This window comes from Euphorbia lathyris, chromosome 6 (assembly GCF_963576675.1).
Source record: "Euphorbia lathyris chromosome 6, ddEupLath1.1, whole genome shotgun sequence".
NCBI lineage: Eukaryota > Viridiplantae > Streptophyta > Magnoliopsida > Malpighiales > Euphorbiaceae > Euphorbia > Euphorbia lathyris.
The window spans coordinates 68059892-68069062 of record NC_088915.1 but is presented as its reverse complement, the minus strand read 5'-3'; the positions used below and the strand labels follow the sequence as shown (position 1 = coordinate 68069062).

Genomic DNA, 9171 nt, shown 5'->3' with positions numbered 1-9171 from the left:
ACACATCCAGGCCCCATTCCAAAAATTAAGTTTAAAGTGCTGATCAATCCACCAAAAACAGTGATGCTCAACTTCAAAATAAATGGATTTTATCGTTCGAATTTTGATAGATTAATCTTTTATCTTTTATTTTAATACATAATCATTTATTTTTTCTGTGTAAACCAAGTTGTGATTTTCTTATAAAACATAATCATTTATCTTTTGCCACATTAAACATTTACTTGCTAAATTAATAAATGGGAAAAGTACAAAAATAAACCTTGTGGTTTGACCCATTTTCGAACTGCACCCCTGTAGTTTAAAAGTTTGCAAAATGGTATCTTGAGGTTCATTCCGTTAGCAAACACATACCAAATTGACTAACGGTGTTAAAAGTCAAAGTGAAAAGAGTTAATTTGGTCCTTATATTTATTTATTTTATAAATTAACCTCACTTATTATCTAATTATTACAAATAAACCCCAAAATAAAAATTAAAAATCAAATATACCATCTTCTTCATCTCTTTCATTTCTTATTTTTGTTCTCTTTCTCTCTCTCCTCTTTGTTAATTTTTCTCTCTAAAATCAATTGAATTTCTCTCTCTAACAAAAAGAAACAATCTCTCCAAATCAATATCAAAATAACTAAAAAAAAATTGAAACTATGGTTTGTTAAAAAAAGAAGACCGAGTCTTATACAATGACTTAGCTTTGTCAGAATTAGGATTAAATATGATCTCCTTGTATTTCCACAATCTCTGCAGTCCCTCTCCATCCACTTCACCAAATTTTCATAATAAAACCTTCCTCTATCTCTCAATATATCTTTCTCTGCAACAACCACCATCACTCTCTCACAGCCCAATCCTTCAAGCTCCAACAACGCCACCGTTTCATCCACAAAGGGATTAATCATCGGGTCATCCAACCATTTCTCTGACGGACAAACAAACAACCACCAATCATCCACCATTGATTTTCTCACTTCATCACTTACTTCCACACCTATTGGATCTTTCCCCCAAAAGTAAGGATGAATCATAGCTATTCCTTCAATTTTGATCCCAAAAGTATCATTATTTTTACCAAGCCTTACACCAAAATGATGAGCCATGTTTGCACCATAAGCAGTATCATTATTCAAAGTCGACATTTTTCACAAAATCTCCGGCGAGAAAAACCTTATCAAAATCTGCGTAATTATTCAGCCAGGAGTCTTGGCGTTGGAAAATCCAATTGAGTGCAGTCCAGGAGTCTTCATAAGCAGCCGGAAGTGGTGTCTCGGGGGCTAATCTGTAATTAATTGAAACTAGAAGTACTCTGGCTTCTGCAACTATTTTGTTTAGGTTGTGGTGGTAGAAGGGATCGGCGGTTGAGGATAAGAAAATGCCCCCGCCGTGACGGTAGATTACAAGGGGGATTTTTTCATGTGTTTTGATTGAGTTGGGGAGGTAGAATCTGGATGAGACTCCGGTTTGAGGTGTGATAACGGTGTCTTTTGATTTGTTGAATCTAGTTATAAGACTCCATTATTGTTTAAGATTCCATTTTTCGCGTTGTATCGGGAGCTTAGGTGTGATACACCTGATCAGAAAAGTAGAAACGTTTCAGAGGGTATAATGGCTCCCAGGTTCCTGGATTTGAACCTCTTTTCTCCGTCTGCTTGGTGTTCTTTTCCTCTTATGAGTCCGAGAACTCTTTCCAGCTTGGACCAAAGTACTGTTCTTTAAATCGTAATTATTGGATAATTATAATTGTTAAGTAAGTACCTTTTTAGTTATTTTGATATTGATTTGGAGAGATTGTTTCTTATTTAGAGAGAGAAATTCAATTGATTTTAGAGAGAGAAGTTAACAAAGAAGAGAGAGAAAAAAGAATAAAAATAAGAAAGGAAAGAGATGGAGAAGATGGTGTAGTTGATTTTTAATTTTTATTTTGGGGTTTATTTATGATAATTAGATAATACGTGGGGTTAATTTATAAAATAAATAAATATAAGAACCAAATTAACTCTTTTTCCTTTGACTTTTAACACCGTTAGTCAATTTGGTATGTGTTTGCTAACGGAATGAACCTCAAAATACCATTTTGCAAACTTTTAAACCACATGGGTGCTGTTCGAAAATGGGTCAAACCACAAGGTTTATTTTTGTACTTTTCCCTTAATAAATTATAACATGTAATCCAATTAAAAGCACATTAAGTATTTTCTTTGTGGAGAATAAAACAGTTAGCAGCTATATTAAAATACTATTACTTTGCAAATTAGTTAATATATAATGCCTGATTTTGTAAATTAATTAAACCATAAATATTTTTTGATTGAAAAATTGACTCATAATTCCTTTTAATTGCGCAATCAGCATAAGTTTTTAATTATGGAATTTGTAAATCAGACAAACTATAAGGTTTTTTTTTGTACTTTATCTTACTGTCAAGAGAAAAAGAATTGAAATAAATTTTAGAGACTCACTATTGTGCTATTAGAGTTGAGATCCACTTATCGTGAGAAAAAAAATTGTATGTACTATTATAGATTTTTTATTCTATTTTAACATACTGCATTTTTGTTTTGTATATATGATTATTGTTAATTTCAGATACGGAAAAATAACTATTTAAATAGAAATGACTTTTAACAATAAGATCTCAATAATTTTTGTATTACACTACAAAAAAAAACACATTCAGGGACGGAAAAAATCGTCCCCTATACTTTTGAGCACAATTTTTTTGTCCCCATTTTTCGTCATTGTTTCCTTCGTACCCGATTCTATAGGGGACGAAAAAAATGACATCGTCCCCGTTGAGAGGGACGACTATCGTCCCCGTTCATAGAGACGATTGCCGTCCCCATTCCTAGGAATGACATTTCATCCCCATTCTTAGGGACGACTATCGTCCCTGTTCCTAGGGACAACATTTCATCCCTATTCTTTGGGACAACTGTCGTCCTTATTCTTAGGGACGACATTTCATCCCCGTTCCTAAGGACAACTGTCGTCCCTTGTTCTAGGGACGGTATGTCGTCCCATATAAACAAAAATTTGTCCCTACAATAAGGGATGATAATCATCTCTGTAATTTACTAGTAGCAAACCAAATCCTAGTATATAGACATAAAAATAATTCACAAGCATAAGCTAATTATGAACACAATAATCTTTTATTTAACAGTAATATTCGACAGAAAATGTTTAGAAAAAAACTGAACGGTACTATTCGACGGGAAACGTGTAGAAAAAAATTGAACAGTACAACTTCATTGAGCTTGTTCTTCCTAAACAACATCAGTTCTAATGTCCTATAATAATTTCTAAAAACCATATTCAAGCGCCTCTTGAGCATTAAACTGTTTCGTTCTGATCAAATCCTTGTTAATCTGCAGACGCACAGTAGTTCTAATAAGGTGCTTATTGTGACAGCCATGATTAAGAGTGTAAGGAGTACCATCTGCAAACGAAGTCCATAAAAATCATTATATTTCACAACATATAAATCCAAAGAAGTATAATAAAATCATGCAAGTATACTATCTTGATCATACAAATGCATTTATATCAAGTGTGATCATACAGATGCATCAAATTTATAATTAACGTTATGATTCAGTCCCCGGCTATCATCTACCTATAATAACTCCAATAACAAAAGTTGAGCTCGAGTGGAATGCAAAGATTCCTTATCTGTAGAATTTCTCCAACTGCTAGTGAGAGCCCTAGCTTGACATATATGTTTTTATTATTATTTCTCTACCATGAAAAGGCTATAATAAATGATTAGACAAGCAAAGATTCCTTATCTATAGCATTTCTCCAACTGTTAGTTAGAGCCAACTTGACATATATGTTTTATGTAATTACCACGTTCTGGACCTTCCTCTTCAATGTTGTCAAATACCAAGGAAACATCTACAAGTCATAAGACCAAGACCGACATCTACAGAGCATTAAACATATAAATATTTAATAAATCAGCAAAGCTAAAATAAACAATTAGCAATAATCAGATCTTATATCGCCTGAAAGAGCATATATCAAATTAAAGAATAAAAAATTGAAAATGAAAGTGGGTGAAAATCTATGGAGAAAGATTCTGCAAGTCAATAAAGTAAGTTTCACATTTAAAAAAAAAATCCATAACAAAAGGACATACTGCTAATGCTCAAGGGTTTCACGTTTAAAAAATCCAGAAAAGTCCAGATATTGCAAAACAGTCCTTAAAGTTGGTAAACGTTAACAAAAAAATACAGACAGCTGAAATCAGATTTAAAATGTCTTTAGAGAGAGCTACAGATAAGTAGAAAAGTTGTAAGAGTTCTTGAAATAGATAAAACCGAGGTTGTAGACAATACTAGAAGGTCATTGACGTCTAAAATGATACGGATTGAAAGCGAGAAATGAAGGTTTTAGTCGTAAACCAACAAAGATGTTCTTCTCAAGCTTAACTTGAAGGAGTGAATCCCGATAACAAGGTATAAACCTTAATTCTCAAAGAGAAATGATATTTGATTGATAAAAGTTGTTCCATTCTTACAAAATGAGGGTATAAATACATCCCCTAATGACCGACGCTACCCCTATTAGGGTTACAAAAAGGCATAAGACAAAGGGCAAAATGGATAGTCTGCTCAGACAAGGAGTACGTCGGCGCAGGTACGGACTGTCAGGCTGTCTGTTGGTCGACTTCCTGAGGAAGTAATCTTGGCGATCCGCCCATGCTCATATGTGGATACGCCTTCTGGCGTACTCCTAGATCCGCCTTGCTCGCATGTCTTGGGGATCCGCCCTTCCAGGTGCATCCTCTGTGAGCTTGATTCTTGAAGACCCGCTAGAGTCCGCGCGATCAGTGTGGCCAGTTCGGATGTCCGCATCATTCTCTCTTTCTTTAAAAGAGTCTGGCACTGATTCGTTTTTGTTGAGCTCTAAAGGACCATCCGATTTCCATGGGCTAAGGTCACGGATGTTGAACGCTGGTGAGACTTTGCCAAGCCAGTTTGGCAATGCTATATGATAGGCATTGGCGTTGATCTTTTTGGTGATTTTATATGGCCCATACCTCCTAGGCCGAAGTTTGCTGCTTGCGGTGTTGGCGAGCCTCTCCTTGCCCAAATATACCATGACCTCATCTCCAACTTCAAACTGTAGGTCCCTGCGGTGCTCATCCGCCTTAGCCTTTAACTTCTGATTTCTATCCTCAAGAGTCTCCCTTACCTCTTGGTGCATCTGCATATAGTCCTGGGCCAGCTGGTTGGCAGTCACATTTCCCTTTGGAAGGTATGCTATATCAAGGGCATGGTTTGGGGTCTTTGTGTATACTACCTCAAATGGTGATCTCCCGGTTCCCGAATGTACAGAGCCGTTGTAGGCGAACTCAGCTTGGGCTAGAACCACATCCCACATCCGGGGCTTATCCTTGCACTTGCTACGCAGTAAGTTTCCCAGAGTTCTATTGACCGCTTCTGTCTGTCCGTCTGTCTGAGGGTGGGCAGTGGTACTAAACTTCAGAGAAGTATCAAAAAGAGCCCACAAGGTCCGCCAGAAGTGACTCAGAAACTTCGTGTCACAATCTGAGACAATACTCTTTGGTACGCCATGTAGTCTGACGACCTCCTTGAAGAACAGTTTAGCAGTTGCCGATGCATCATTGGTTTTTCGGCATGGTATGAAGTGTGCCATTTTTTAGAATCGGTCAACAACCACAAAGATGGAATCCATGCCCCTCTGAGTTCTGGGTAACCCTAGGACAAAATCCATGGACAGATCCTCCCATATAGTTTCTGGTACAGGTAGTGGTAGTTGCAAACCAGCATTAGTGGGGTGTCCCTTGGCGGTCTGGCAGATATAGCATCGTTCTACTAGGTACGCCACATCTCTCCTCATCTTGGGCCAGAAATAACGGGAACTTACTGCTTCATAGGTCTTGTTTCGCCCAAAATGTCCCCCCAGGGATCCGCCATGCAGATCGTGGATAACTTTTTCGCGGATGGAAGTGCAAGGTAAACAAAGTTGGTTACCCCTCATTAGATACTCATCCGTGATGTGATACGCTCCATCTCCATGCTGGGTTTTACATTTCTCCCAAATGCTACCGAAATCGGGATCCGCCAGGTACTCTCCTCTGATATGTTCGAAGCAGTCGGTTTCCAGATTGACGGTTTTTATTAGTGCAACCCTCCGACTCAAGGCGTCCGCCACTACGTTTTGTTTTCCCGCCTTATGGATAAGCTTATAGGGGAACTTATCTATGAAGGCGGACCATCGGGCATGCATGGAGCTTCGAAGTTGCTTCTAACTTCCTAGATACTTGAGGGCCTGATGGTCAGTGTAGAGAATGAATTCTTTCCCCACTAAGTAATGCTCCCATACCTTCAATGCCCTCACTATGGCATAAAATTCTTGATCATACGTTGCCCACTTTTACCGTGCGTCACATAGCTTCTCACTGAAGTACGCAATGGGCCTTTTCTCTTGCATCAAAACACCACCAATCCCAATTCCACTAGCATCACACTCAACTTCAAACAGTTTATCAAAATCAGGATACGCCAGCACTGGCGCTGTACTCAGTTTTTCCTTGATCAAGGCGAAGCTCTCTTCTTGGGCGTCCGCCCACTCGAACCCCTTTCCTTTCTTCAAACATTCTGTCAATGGGGCCACTATGGAACTGAAGTTCTTAATGAATCTTCGATAAAATGTTGCTAGCCCATGAAAACTCCTGATGTCCCCCACATTCCTCGGAGTCGGCCATTCTCGGATGGCTCTCACCTTCTCTCCATCCACTTGGACACCGTCGCCACTAACCACGAATCCAAGGAAAACCAAACTTTCCATGACAAAGTCACACTTCTTGGTGTTGGCGAATAGCTGGTGTTTCCTTAACAGATCAAATACTGTTTGCAAATGCTTCTCATGATCCGCCAAGGTCTGGCTATGAATCAAAATATCATCAAAATACACAACTACGAACTTCCCAATCACCGGGCGAAGCACCTGATTCATTAGCCTCATAAAAGTACTAGGGGCATTGGTCATCCCAAATGGCATCACTAACCACTCATACAATCCATCCCTAGTCTTGAAAGCAGTCTTCCATTCATCCCCAGCTCGAATACGTATCTGGTGATAACCGCTCCTGAGATCAATCTTGGAGAAGACTTTAGATCCGCCAAGCTGGTCTAGCATATCATCCAACCTTGGAATGGGGAATTTGTACTTGATGGTGATCTTGTTGATGGCCCTACTATCAACACACATCCGCCAAGACCCATCCTTCTTCGGCGTAAGTAAAGCTGGAACGGCGCAAGGACTCATACTCTCCCTAACGTATCCCATCTCGATGAGTTCCTCCACTTTCTGTCTCATGATGTCGTTCTCCTTCGGACTCATTCGATAGTGTGGGAGGCTTGGTAAGCTAGCCCCAGGCACCAGATCGATATGATGTTGGATGTCCCTCAAAGGTGGTAACCCACTGGGTAGCTCTTCCGGGAACAGATCTTGATACTCGCCAAGTAGGCGGGTCACTTCACTCTGCATTTCCCTTTCGTCCCTTTGGGCGGATTCGTGATTCGCCTTAACCATTACCACGTATACCATTTGGCTTTCTTCATATTCGCTGACAAACGATTTGTGTGTAGGACAGACTACCAAGGTAGACTTCTCGTCGGCCTTTGGCTCTCTCACCATTGGTGTAAGGACAAACTTCACCCCATTCTTCACAAATCTGTAAGTGTTCTCTCTTCCGGCGTGGGTGGCGTTGTTATCAAACTGCCAGGGTCGGCCCAACAATAGGTGGCATGCGTCCATATCGACCACATCACAATAGACTTCATCATGATAGTTACCAATCTCAATCGGTACCTTGCATCTCTGGGTCACCCTCAACTCGCCAACGTTCTTGATCCATCCCACCCTGTAGGGATCAGGGTGCGCCTCTACCAATAACCCGAACTTCTGAACGGCGCTGCTACTCACAATGTTCTCCTGACTACCACTATCAATGATTACGTTGCATCGCCCTTTGTTCACAAGGCAACGAGTCCGGAATAGTTGATGCCTCTGATCGCCCTCTAGTCGGCTGGAGACTAATAAGCGTCTAACCACATGAATGGCGTATCTCCCTTCATCCGCCTCATCATCATCCTCTCCCAAGGGTTCACAATATACTTCATCCCCTTCTTCATAGTCTTCTTCACATCTTTCCACCATGTTAGCACTCTTCCTCCTAGGACACTCGTTGGATCTATGGCCTGGTTCATTGCACCTGAAACATTTAAAAGGCACGGGCCTCGCATATGGATTGTTGCTCTTAGGTGGTGTAGGTACCTCCTTGTATGGCCTAGTATCTCCAACAGATCCTCTTCCCCCACTGTTAACCCTGACTCCACTGGCACTCGCCACTTGCTTGCCTTTGTCATAAGACTTCACGTTATCCCTTCCGCCAGGCGTATACTCGGTAGCGGCGGATCTCCGGGTTCGCCCGCTTAGTTGAGATTCAGCCTTCAGGGCCAAATTCCTGGCAAATTGCACTCGAACCACCATATGTGTGCCAATACGATCATGGATGTTGTATCTCAACCCTTCTAGGTACCTAGAGGTCTTTTGGCTTTCAGTTTCAGATAAGTTGGCCCTAGCCGATAGCCTTAAGAATTCTGAGGTATACTCATGGACACTTCGGGCACCTTGAGAGCATCCTCTGTAGGAGCTGTAGATATACTGCTCATAGTCCGGCGGTAAGAACCGCTCCCTCAACATCGCCTTCATTCGTAGCCAAGATCTAATCGGATCTCTGCCCCCTCTTCTTCTTTCTTCCCTCATCTGATCCCACCAAACTAATGTGCCACCCTTCAGGCGATACGCCACCAGCCTTACTTTCCTCTCATCAGGAATCCCAGCATATTCAAAGAAGCGCTCAACTTCCGATAACCAATCTAAGAACCCCTCTATATCCAGTTCACCACCAAAAGACGGTAAGTCTATTTTTAACTTAAAGGCATCATCCCTGTCAAAGTTTCCTAGATCTGGTTCTGCCCTAGCCATACCCACACGTCTGTTATCATTCGGGCCAACACCCCTCATATTTCTAAAGGCACCATTATCCCCAATATCCTCAAAATCATCACTATCGCTATCAGCGTTATGCACAAGGACAAAGTCAGGCCTTCTTACCTCAGGATCCCTAGGACCCA

The 9171-nt window shown here is 40.6% G+C and overlaps 1 pseudogene; it reads right to left on the bottom strand.

The window, feature by feature from the left end:
- Nucleotides 1–646: 646 nt before the first annotated feature.
- Nucleotides 647–2549, bottom strand: LOC136233734 (probable carboxylesterase 2; annotated as a pseudogene).
- Nucleotides 2550–9171: the final 6622 nt, after the last annotated feature.